This window comes from Podarcis vaucheri (assembly GCF_965113315.1).
Source record: "Podarcis vaucheri genome assembly, chromosome: 8".
In the NCBI taxonomy this organism is placed as follows: domain Eukaryota; kingdom Metazoa; phylum Chordata; class Lepidosauria; order Squamata; family Lacertidae; genus Podarcis; species Podarcis vaucheri.
This window is the reverse complement of record NC_138766.1, coordinates 61,244,178-61,257,012: the sequence shown is the minus strand read 5'-3', so window position 1 is coordinate 61,257,012 and position 12,835 is coordinate 61,244,178. Positions and strand designations below refer to the sequence as shown.

The 12,835-nt window shown below is 40.5% G+C and overlaps 1 protein-coding gene across 1 annotated transcript in view; it reads left to right on the top strand.

The window, feature by feature from the left end:
• TRPA1 (transient receptor potential cation channel subfamily A member 1) overlaps positions 1–12,835 on the top strand; it is a 387,382-nt gene that overhangs the window by 180,997 nt on the left and 193,550 nt on the right. The gene's annotated exons all lie outside the window — the stretch shown is intronic.

Genomic DNA, 12,835 nt, shown 5'->3' with positions numbered 1-12,835 from the left:
ATAAAACTCAGTATTTTTAACTTGAGTCTCTTTTTCTGCATTTAAACACATTTCCCCCAGTAATGCATTCCAACTGTCTCATTCCCACTAAGAGAACTTTACTAGTTAGGCAAGATACTGTGCCAAATGAATTAGGGTTTAATTGCGGTCTTGACTATGCTTCCACTCAGTGGATTTGTAACTGGCTGACTGACCGAACCCAAAGGGTGCTCATCAATGGTTCCTCTTCATCCTGGAGAAGAGTGACTAGTGGGGTGCCACAGGGTTCTGTCTTGGGCCCGGTCTTATTCAACATCTTTATCAATGACTTGGATGATGGACTCAAGGGCATCCTGATCAAATTTGCAGATGACACCAAACTGGGAGGGGTGGCTAACACCCCAGAGGACAGGATCACACTTCAAAACGACCTTGACAGATTAGAGAACTGGGCAAAAATAAACAAGATGAATTTTAACAGGGAGAAATGTAAAGTATTGCACTTGGGCAAAAAAAATGAGAGGCACAAATACAAGATGGGTGACACCTGGCTTGAGAGCAGTACATGTGAAAAGGATCTAGGAGTCTTGGTTGACCACAAACTTGACATGAGCCAACAGTGTGACGCGGCAGCTAAAAAAGCCAATGCAATTCTGGGCTGCATCAATAGGAGTATAGCATCTAGATCAAGGGAAGTAATAGTGCCACTGTATTCTGCTCTGGTCAGACCACACCTGGAGTACTGTGTCCAGTTCTGGGCACCACAATTCAAGAAGGACATGACAAACTGGAACGTGTCCAGAGGAGGGCAACCAAAATGGTCAAAGGCCTGGAAACGATGCCTTATGAGGAACGGCTAAGGGAGCTGGGCATGTTTAGCCTGGAGAAGAGGAGGTTAAGGGGTGATATGATAGCCATGTTCAAATATATAAAAGGATGTCACATGGAGGAGGGAGAAAGGTTGTTTTCTGCTGCTCCGGAGAAGCGGACACGGAGCAATGGATCCAAACTACAAGAAAGAAGATTCCACCTAAACATTAGGAAGAACTTCCTGACAGTGAGAGCTGTTCGACAGTGGAATTTGCTGCCAAGGAGTGTGGTGGAGTCTCCTTCTTTGGAGGTCTTTAAGCAGAGGCTTGACAACCATATGTCAGGAGTGCTCTGATGGTGTTTCCTGCTTGGCAGGGGGTTGGACTCGATGGCCCTTGTGGTCTCTTCCAACTCTATGATTCTATGATTCTATGATTCTATGCTCCTGTTGGGATATGGATGTTTATGCCATTAATAGAGTTCGCCTAATGACTTTCATCCTGCCTATTAAAAAGATTCCCATACTAAGGCACGAGTGTAGGCAGCATGTAAGTAAAGGCACCACAACAGCTTACATTTCCTTCAGTGTAGTGCCAGGTTTCATCCCATGTTTCTTATAGACCCTGGAGCCTTCCTACCCCTCTGTGGATATACTTATATCCTGATCAGTGCTTTTTTTCAGCCAGAACTTGCCGGAGCTCAGTTCCTGCACTTCTCAGGTGGGTGCCATTGCCATTATAAGAAAACAAGGGAGTCAGTCATGGTGAGTTCCAGCACCTCTCCTCCCAGAAAAGTAGCTCTGATCCTGGTGCTTCCATACATCTTAAAATTGCAACAGATCAGATATTACAAACAGATCATTGGCAACAGATTTATATTTTAACACCAGATTTTTCATGTAATGGGTAAATCTGGATTACGGGCGGGGATGATATGGGCTTGCAGTTTGATGCCAGCCCTTCTGAATGTCCCACTGTTATCGTTTAGCATAGTGGCACAAGTATTTTGTAACACTGTTCCTACTGAAATCAAGCTGAAACTTACAATTCTGATATTTTGCCATTTGCTAAAAATGTTTTTGTTTCAGCAAACAATTTTAGCGAATTAATATGATTCAGTGTTGGTCATTTGTATTTTATGATTTTGTAATTTTATGATGTTCTAATGATTTTATGGGACACAGCCATTATTTTTTTAAATGAGTGCGTGGTTAATAAGCAATCTTATAAATAAAAATTAAAAAGCCATTCATTGTTTCCAATCAATGACATTCTCTATTCCCAATTCAAATTTATTCCGTGTTTATATTTTGCTTAGTTTATGTGGTTAAATATTATTGTTATTAGATCATATTTGGTTAGTTGATGTTAAGTAAAATGCCTCCCAGGATAACACACACATTTCCTGAAAGATCAGGCTGTTCTGTCTTTTACACACATTTTATTCATTTCTTGTTAGTTCTTTGGGAGAGGGAATAAGACTGCATCAAAATTGTGTACACAGGTTTCATCTCAGTTTTTAATCTTAGCTCAGTGCTAAACTTGGCTAGGGTACTTCCTAATTTTCAAGACAAAATCTCACTCATTCTACAAAACTCTTATTCTTGTTTGACATGTGTTCTCCAGTGGGAATCCTACCATCCTTTGATTTAATTCTTCCAGATGTTTCGTGCAAGCTATTACCAGAAGCAATTCTGCAAGAGCAAGACACAAGGCATGGAGTCTGCCTGTCAGCAAGAGTTTGGGAGTAAGCTCGCTAGATGCTCACTGCTCAGAAAGGAGCGCGAACAAAAGATTCGGGAGCACAGACTAGATTGAATGAAATTTCAGTTGCTGAAAGAACTGCAGCAAAGGAGCTCCGGAATACAACACGCCATGACTTATCAAAAACATGATACATAGCAAATACGAAAGATGGTGGGAATGTATCTGCAGGATGAGAGGCGAGCAAATCATGTGCAGGATTTATTTTTAAGTACTTCGTCTTATTTAAAAACAGACAAAGAATTAAAGGGATTAAAAGAAGTAGAAAAATACATAAAAACAAGAAACTAAACTAAATATTAGCAGAATTAACAAAATAAAAAAATAGAAACATCTGACACGTCTAACACAAAAAAGAATAAGATTTTAATATATTTTAGCTGGGGGGGGGGGAGTCTGGAACATTAATGGCAAGTAGAAGAGCAGATGGTTCAAAATGGATAAATTTTCTAACTGCAGTTAAGAGTCAATAAAATGTCTTGAAGGCAATAACAAAAGAAATAGAAGATGTATTCAATTCTTAAGTTTTCAAAACTTTATTTTTTGCAGGTTCAGAGAGAGCATTTAAAGAAAAGGTTGAGGGTAGGGGAGAACATCACTGCCAACTTCTTAGCAGGTATGTCACTGCTGCTTACTAAAAGGGGGGCAAGGCACTGGGGAAATTGGTGTGGGGCAAGTGCATCGGGGAGCACCAGATTAGCTCTGCTGAGACACCCTCATGGTCCCGACCACCCTACTGCTTCACCCCTCTTCTTCACCCTCCCACTAAGCAGCAGGGACACACCAGCCAGGAACCTGGCAAGCAGCTTCTGGAAGCCATTAAAGCATCACTGCTTGGTAAAATAAATAACAACAGCTTATCTTCCAGTATTGTGTTTTCTGTTATGAAATGAACCTGTTTATGTGCTAGAGAAAGAACAATATAGGTGGCAAAGTTTGATATCGAATTTTATTTGGAATGTGAGAACAGAGGAAAAAAACCTAAAATAAGGTATTTCTGAGTAGTTTGTGATCAATGGAAGAGAGGAGGGTTGGGTGTTCCCAGTGGTACATACTTGTCAATAGTTTAATAGGGTTACATCAGACAATGAAAGGTTGTTAATTAAGGCTATTTTTGTCAGCAGAACAAGCAAGCACCATAGAACAAGTAAGAGGTCAGATATGTTTGTCTAAAGTGGTAAGTTGCAGATCTTATGGCAAAATATGTTCTGTTCTGTTTAGTCGTTTAGTCGTGTCCAAGTCTTCGTGACCCCATGGACCAGAGCACGCCAGGCACTTCTGTGCCTCCCACAGTTTGATCAAACTCAAGCTGGTAGCTTCAAGAACACCATCCAACCATCTTATCCTCTGTCGTCCCCTTCTCCTTGTGCCCTCCATCTTTCCCAACATCAGGGTCTTTTCCAGGGAGTCTTCTCTTCTCATGAAGTGGTCAGAGTATTGGAGCCTCAGCTTCAGGATCTGTCCTTCCAGTGAGCACTCAGGGCTGATTTCCTTAAGAATGGAGAGGTTTGATCTTCTTGCAGTCCATGGGACTCTCAAGAGTCTCCTCCAGCACCATAATTCAAAAGCATCAATTCTTCGGCGATCAGCCTTCTTTATGGCCCAGCTCTCACTTCCATACATCACTACTGGGAAAACCATAGCTTTTACTATACAGACCTTTGTTGGCAAGGTGATGTCCCTACTTTTTAAGATGCTGTCTAGGTTTGTCATTGCTTTTCTCCCAAGAAGCAGGCGTCTTTTAATTTCGTGACTGCTGTCACCATCTGCAGTGATCATGGAGCCCAAGAAAGTAAAATCTCTTACTGCCTCCATTTCTTCCCCTTCTATTTGCCAGGAGGTGATGGGACCAGTGGCCATGATCTTCGGTTCTTTTTGATGTTGAGCTTCAGACCATATTTTGCGCTCTCCTCTTTCACCCTCAATCAAAGGTTCTTTAATTCCTCCTCACTTTCTGCCATCAGGGTTGTTTCTTCTGCATATCTGAGGTTGTTGATATTTCTTCCGGCAATCTTAATTCCGGCTTCGGATTCATCCAGCCCAGCCTTTCGCATTATGAATTCTGCATATAAGTTAAATAAGCAGGGAGACAATATACAGCCTTGTCGTACTCCTTTCCCAATTTTGAACCAATCAGTTGTTCCATATCCAGTTCTAACTGTAGCTTCTTGTCCCACGTAGAGATTTCTCAGGAGACAGATGAGGTGATCAGGCACTCCCATTTCTTTAAGAACTTGCCATAGTTTGCTGTGGTCGACACAGTCAAAGGCTTTTGCATAGTCAATGAAGCAGAAGTAGATGTCTATGGCAAAATATAACTTCATAATAAATGATATTTTGACAATTTTATTCCCCCCCTATTTACTACATTTATGTGCCATATTACTTCCATCATGGAGTGTCATAGATGGGGCTCCCAATTGGTCTCTGATCCAACCACTGACCAACCTAAACCAGCTTACCTTTAATAATATGACTGTATCATTTGCTTACAGACCATGTATTTGGACTTATAAACGAGGCACTTGGGAAGCTTCTTCCTGCATCAGACATGAGTATTTCACTTTAGATGGCTCTTTAGGCTACCATCTCTGGAGTGGGCTTGGTATGGCTAAATATGAAATTATGCATAAAATTAAATAGTTTGCAAACAAGCCTCGAGAAATTCTGCAAGCCCTGCTCTTCTTCCAGCACTTGCAATTTAGACACTTTTTTATTAGCCCATGGCGGAAAATATAATATCAATATAGTTAAAATAAAATATGAAGAGCTAATACAATCAAATGACAAGGAAGTACTTTAAGATATATAATACTGGAAGTAGAAATTTGGGGGAAAATATATGAAACAATGAGATAAAGGTTTGCAAAAGAAGGAGGTATTATGCAAGATAACTGGCAGCTTGCATTAAGTAAAAGGGCACCGACGAAGCAGACAAAACTACAAAATAAACCAAGTCCATGTATAAGAATATTGTTTAAGAGTTAGAAAAAATGACTAGAATGGTTCCGATTATCACTGATGATGAATGCTTACTTTATAATGTAAGAGCCTGAGTTGTTTGGTTGAAAATATACTCCATAAGAGGTTTATTGAGGGTAAAGGAAAGGCCGCCGACAGCCCTTGCAACTGGATCCTAAAGATTCTCAGAGTAATCTCAGATATCTTATGGCTAATTCACAGGAACTGTCTTGTGCATTGCGGGCAGTTTGGACTCTGCCTGGTTTTTTGTGTGTGGCAGAAGTGTTGTCTGAATTGAGCAACATGAGCACAAGGTGCCATTCTGCATATCACTGCAAGTCCTCTTGAAGATGCCTTGGGTGATGAGTGGCATCATATGATGCTGCCTTGTGTTGGAATTAAACCATTGGTCCACCTAACTCAATATTCTCTGCCCTGATTTGCAACTCTCCAAGCTCTTAGTCAGAGGTCTCCCTCTTCACCTGCTACCTTCTCCTTTAACTGGACATCCCAGGTGTTGTATACCACCCAACAGTCCTACTTTGAGTGGAACATCCTGGATTCACAGAAGCCACCCCTTTGGAACTCTTGTTCCTTTGGAGTGAATTCCCTTCACAAATCTCCCCCTCCCTTCAGAGATGTTGGGAGTTGCTGTCCAATAACATCTGAGGAAAGCTGACTAGAAGTTAGAAATATTCACGCTAGGAAACAGGACAATTTTGTAAGCAACTATGACAACTGATTATTGGAATATCTTACCCAAGGGATTGTGGCATACTCCTAGCCACTCAACTTTATAATTTAGGTTTGATATAGAATCATAGATATTTACTCTGCTTTAGCCACAAGTTACATCTGATAATTTCCCCTGGTTCAAGAGCCCAATCCAGGGTCAAGGAAGGCCAACTGGCTTTCTCCCCTTTAAATTTAGTAGGATTTAGAACAATTACATAGTAAGAAATTATAATTACTCTCAATTGCAGGAATGGGTAAAATGCTATGGACTTGGTGTTCTGATAGTGAGACAAAATGATAGCTTTGCTGTTATGGATATAGGCAGCTCTGTGAAACTATCCCCAACCCACATGTGAAACTATGTGAGAGCATCTTTTTAAATTATTCTCTCATTTAACTTCATTTGTATTGTTGAATAATGGAAATTAGAGTTTGCTTATGAGTTCTTCTATTTTCTGATGACTGGCATTGTTTTCACTTTCTTTCCTATTTGTCTGCTTTCATTGCCCAAGCCTCTTAACCCAGAAACCTGATTTCTTCCAGTTGCTTTAAATTAGATGACTCAACTTCTCAGTATTTTCCTTCCTAAATATGATTTGATCAACAAATACTCTCTTCAAATCATTTGCTCTGCCTACTCCAGAATTAAGGCAATGTATTACGGAACAATGGAAGAATACCAACCTAAATTTCTCTAAAAGATTTGGAAATGTGCATTTGACACCATGTTACATTACACTGTCTGCACGAAAAGGGCCTATTTTGGAGGCTAGCTGAGTTTAAGTTCGTCTATTTTTAAAGAAAATGTGAATTAATGCAGTTTTGCATTAAAATGTGAACCAAACTGAATCCCCTGCCCCAATCCTGCTAAAAATAACTATGTATTTTAAAGACAGTTATAAAACTTCCTACCAGGATGGTCAAAGTAGTTCTGAAATTTAGATGGGAGCAATAGTAAAATGCAGTGGTGCCCCGCAGGATGAATGCCTCGCAAGACGGAAAACTCGCTAGACGAAAGAGTTTTCCGTTTTGGAGGTGCTTCGCAAAACGAATCTCCTATGGGCTTGCTTCGCAAGACGAAAATGTCTTGCAAGTTCCTGCGGGTTTTTTTTCCTCCCCCCCTTTTTCTAAGACACTAAGCCGCTTATCAACTGATCCGATAAGCTGATAAGCCGCTAAAAGCCGCTAAAAGCCGCTAATTGCGCTAATAGCGCTAATCCTCTAATCCGTCAATGGGCTTGCTTCGCAAGATGAAAAAACCGCTAGACGAAGAGAATCACAGAACGGATTCTTTTCGTCTTGCGAAGCACCACTGTGTATCCACTGATATTACTTAGAATAAATTGAAGTGAATCACTGAAGTATGAAGCACCCATTTGTTCTACAAGCTTCAGAAGAAGAGTATTTCATGACTACACACAGGACCTGATCCATACATATGCTCCATGGTGTTCCCCAATATGCACCCATGCAGCTGTCTATGGGGAAGCCAACAAAGAAAGACTGGCATTTTGGGGATCAGGTATTGTATGGCCCACACATTGTGTGGCTCTGTGCTACCTTTGCCCAGGTTTTATGATTGTGCAGTAAGTCAACAAATAGCTCCATAAATCTGGATGATGATGATGATTGAAAAATACTTACTGGTGCCTAAGCAATAGTTCAAAATGATTGTGGTACCTAGAAGTTATACTGAATACAAAATGCCCTTTTTAGTATTTTAAGAAGCATTAAATTTTACTGAAGCCATTACAATACAAAAACTTCCACTACTTAAGTTTTTTTAAGTGCATTTGCTGATACTTTGCCATATATATATATTTAAATCAACAACAGGAAAAATACTTTTGTCCAAATAGTCTATTGGCAATAATAAAGGCATCCTCTGTGGGAATATTGACATCGCTTATAGCAATTACCCACCAACATTTGGATCAGATATATGTTGTTAGCGTATTTTATTAACCTCTCTGCATTGTTATTTCCAGGGTTTGCCTAAATAATGGTTGTACAGAAGTGGAGCAACACTTTATCAAATTTTACTGCATTCTGATGTTTCCCTTTAGCATCATGCTGGGAATTCCTCTACATTTCAACCATTGGTTTATGTATTTGTGCCTAATATGAGAAAAAGTTGGCTATTTTGAGCCAACATGTTACCACACTGTAATAGGGAGCCGCACTGGCTGGGGCCAGTGGGTGTTCTGTGCTGCGGGTGGCCTGATTGGGTGAAAATGCAGTGGTGGTGGTTGAAGCAATGTGACAAGGCCTTATCCTGCGTCACTGTAAAAGGAGCTATCCCCACTGGGTGGGTGGGTGGGGCAGTGAGAAGGGCCCCCTGCCACCAAGGGCTGTATTGGTGTCTGTGGCACCTGACCTACCTAGTCAGTGGTTGGTAGGAAGGAACTTCCCTTATTGGGAACAGGTGATCTCAAGGAAGGGTGACTGAATACCTTTGGAAGCAGAGTTTCTCCAGATAGAGATTGAATCACTGACTCATCTATATGCTCTGTGGAGACGTTCTTAATAGTAGTAGTAATAATAATAATAATAATAATAATAATAATAATAATAATAATAATTTTATTTATATCCCGCCCTCCCCAGCCAAAGCCAGGCTTAGAGCAGTTAACAACAGTAAAAATAACACAGTTTACATAAAATCAAAATCAATTAATTGAAATACATTCTAAAATCAATTCATTCTAAAATCAATTCAGAGTCAAATTAATGGCAACCATTGGGCTAGAGTTCTATGAGGATTACAGATGGAGAGAGAGGGTCAGACTGTGCCAGAGGCCTGGTGGAACAGCTCTCTCTTGCAGGCCCTGTGGAAAGATGTCAAGTTCCGCAGGGCTCTAGTCTCTTGTGACAGAGCGTTTTACCTGATCGGGGCCACGGCCGAAAAAGCCCTGGCTCTGGTTGAGGCCAGCCTAACTTCCCTGTGGCTCAGGACCTCCCAGATGTTTTTATTTGAAGACCGTAAGGTCCTCCGTGGGACATACCAGGAGAGGCAGTCCCGTAGGTACAAGGGTCCTAGGCTGTATAGGGCTTTAAAGGTTAAAAGCAGCACCTTAAACCTAATCCTGTACTCCACCGGGAGCCAGTGCAGCTGGTATAGCACCGGATGAATGTGATCTTCTAGATCATCCTTTCCATTTACAATATGTGATCTGTTTGGTTAGTCAGAACTTTGCAAAAGTATCTAGCAAAAGTATCTAGCGTTCTATTTATTTAAGCAATTTATTACATTTTAATACAATTTTGCCTAATATTTTCAGAGCAATTCTCCTTATATAATTCATTTTGTATGTTATTTCTTTCACTAAGATATGACTTTTTATGCACGCTTCAATCCAGTATATCTATTTTTGTAGACATCACTAGGCTAGAGAAGTGCATTGCAAAATTCAGAGACTTTCGGATTTCGAAGGATGCTTGTGTTTTGGTTCTTTTATTGTTTTGGAAAGTGTGAACTGGGTAGGTTTGTTTTTAAATGTAATCTGAATGGAATTCCGCAAACACACCCAATTTGTAGGCAAGGAATGCCTTGTTCCTCTGACCTAGACATCGTTACCTGCTCTGCTTCCAGGTAGGAAAATGTTCTTCTTCATGTGTGAGACCACTAGAAGTGGCACTGTTATTGGCAAGGAGCTGCTGCTTTTCTAGATAGCCAGAAACGGTATAGACAGAACAACTATATAACTGCATTATAAGAACTGTAACTTGAAGAACCTGTGATTGAGCTTACGTTTCTCTTTCGCCTCCCATTATTTTTTCCTTGTGTGCCATATCTTTTCAGATTTGCCAGTCTGAGGGTTGGAAAATTAATTTTAGGAATAATTTTCTGTGATGCTTGATTTCTGTTGGCTAAATGGCGGGGTATAAATGCTGTAAATAAAATAATTGTACGTACTCTTTCCCACAAGAAGGAGCCAAAATAGGGTTAGGAAATGTCACAAGTGGCTGGCACAGCATGTTTGGCAAAAGGCAAGAGATTTTGGCAGGAAGTCCCTGCCTTCTCACAGCATGTAATTTGACCAGAAAAGTAATAGCAAAAATACGCAAAGGAAAGATGACTGTGTACCCAATCGAAGAATTTATAAATAACAAACAATCCATGTGATAAATTTACAGAATCCTTCATGATATGCAAAACTTTTTAAAGATATGGTCAAAGAAGTTGGTCGCTTCTTTCTCATGCTTTAAGATGACCTGAGTGTTTTAGAGTCATCAGTGACTGAGAGCGTTTTTCTCACCCTGAACCTTCTTATTTTCCCCTCTCCTGCTTTGCAGTTAAGAAAAGAAGGAAAATTGACCACTCTGTTCAAAAGGTTATGGCCAGTTAAAACCTCTAGCTAATTATTTATGAGACAGGAGGATGACCAGAGGGGCTCTTGCTGGCCCTGCCAGAGAAGTAACGAGGCCATTACAGTCAATTTAACACCACGATAAACAATATCCAAAGATGACCTTTCAGAATCTTTTCCAGGTTGGATTTATAGGTATCCCAGGCTCTTCTTTTCAAGTAAAAGTTATCAAAGATGTTCAGCCGTTGGGGGGAAAAAAAAAGACTCAGCAAGACCCCAAGGTCTGGAGATCATCATAAATAAAATTCCTTCTTTAAAAAGAAGAATAAACGTCTCTCACACTTTTTACCTAGTGAACTACTTTGGGCTACCTTATGGGTGTTTCACTTTGATTCTGCTTGATATGATGGAGATATAAAATTGATATTTCTTGGCATGTCACTTCATTTGAAATGGTGTTTCATTTCTCTGTTTCTCTAAAATCTCATTCAAAGGAGTGAGGGAATCATACACCTTTTTTAGAACTATGCCGTTAAGGAGAGCTTTAGATATATACTTTATTTCCCATCCTGAGAAGAAATTTCAAAGGGTACAGACAGAAGGTACTTTTGACATGTTTTCATGGTAGTCAGTTGAATAGCAAGTATATATCAATCTCTTACAGTTAGATATTTCGAAAGGAGATCTGACCAGACAAGTGTCCCATTTCAGGAAGAGCTCAAGAACAGTTTTTTTAAAAAATAATATAAATACATAGAAAATATTTGTAATCTTTAACTTGCCTAAAGAGTTGTAGCAGGAAGATTTTTGTGCTTTGCTGCTTAAACCCTACACAAAGTGGTCTCACTGTGTCAAATGTAGCCTCTGGGAAATGTAAACTTTCTATGGAGGGAAGAAGAGGAAAGCTTTATCCTTTGTTACATAAAGACATCAAATAAGCCATGTTTCTCTAGTGTTAAAAGTTGAAAAGCTCACTGCTCATAACCAGCTGCCACTGTGCTAGCTAGCTGGGCCCCATCACCTATGCTGTCAGCAAAACATAGATTTATTTTCCATTCATATTATGTACACCTGTTGTCAGTTATCATCCTTAACTGTTTTTCCTCACTGGCATGTGTGCTTCTGAGGATTTAAATGTCCTACATGTATCTATCAATGTATGTTCTTCCAGAACTTAGGCTCCATGGATTTCCCCCCCTCCCTTCATATCCCTTACTTTCTACTTCCCTTTATTGGGGGGAATTGTACATTTGTTTTTTCTCTCTGCTTCCTGTTCTTTTTCCAGTTGCCAGTAGCAGTTAGCTGGGTAGAGGCAGTGCTGCTTACCTAGTTTCCCAATGCTGGGACCGCTGCCAGTTACCAAGAGGGAGAGAGGTGAGGCAGGGGGAAGAAGGGTCTGGTGAGGGTACAATGGCAGAGCCAATCCAACCTCCTGCTGCTGTGGCCACACTGCACCCACCTTCCACGCAGCCTGCCTCTTAGAAACCAGCAGTGACAGTGGTTTTGGAAAGCCAGATAATCAGCAGTATCCTGCCTTGCTACTGCCAATTACTTATCCAGAAGAGAACCTTTCCTCTCATCCCAAAACTTCGAAGCTCTCTTTGGGGAGTCTTTTGAAAGTCCAACTGAATCACTATCTGTGTGCTTGGTGACACTCTCAAGGAACCCTAAAGGTCTGTAAGTGAGGGCTTGGCCTTGCAAGCCATGCTGGTTTTGCTTCAGCAAGGCTTGTCCTTCTATATGCTTGGTAATTCTATCTTTAACACTTTCTAACAGTTTTGCTGGAACAGAAGTCAAGGTAACCAGTCTGTAATTTACTGGATCCCCTTGGGATCTCTTTTTAAACATGGATGTTACATTGGCCACTTTCTGGTCTTCTGATACATAGACTGACCTTAGAGACAAGTTACAGATTTGTATTACTAGATCAGCAGCTTCACACTTGAAATCATTCAGATCTTTCAGGTTCTTAGCTGTAGCCACACAAACCTGCTCTTAAGCTGGGTCTTCCTGGATCTAACAGTATCTCCTCTTCCACGATGATCTTATTCAAATGGATGTCAGGACAAAAATTGCAGGCCCTTATAATGTGCAAAAACCCAAATCTATAAATGGAAACGTGTAACATATGTTTGAGGAACACACATACACAACATAACTTCACCACCAACCTGTTTCCAAGGGTCCAGGACCACCAAAAAAAGGAGACAAGAGGCATCATCACAACTGTTCTCATGTAATATAGAATAACTCCCCATAATGGTGGCTGCTCCCTGA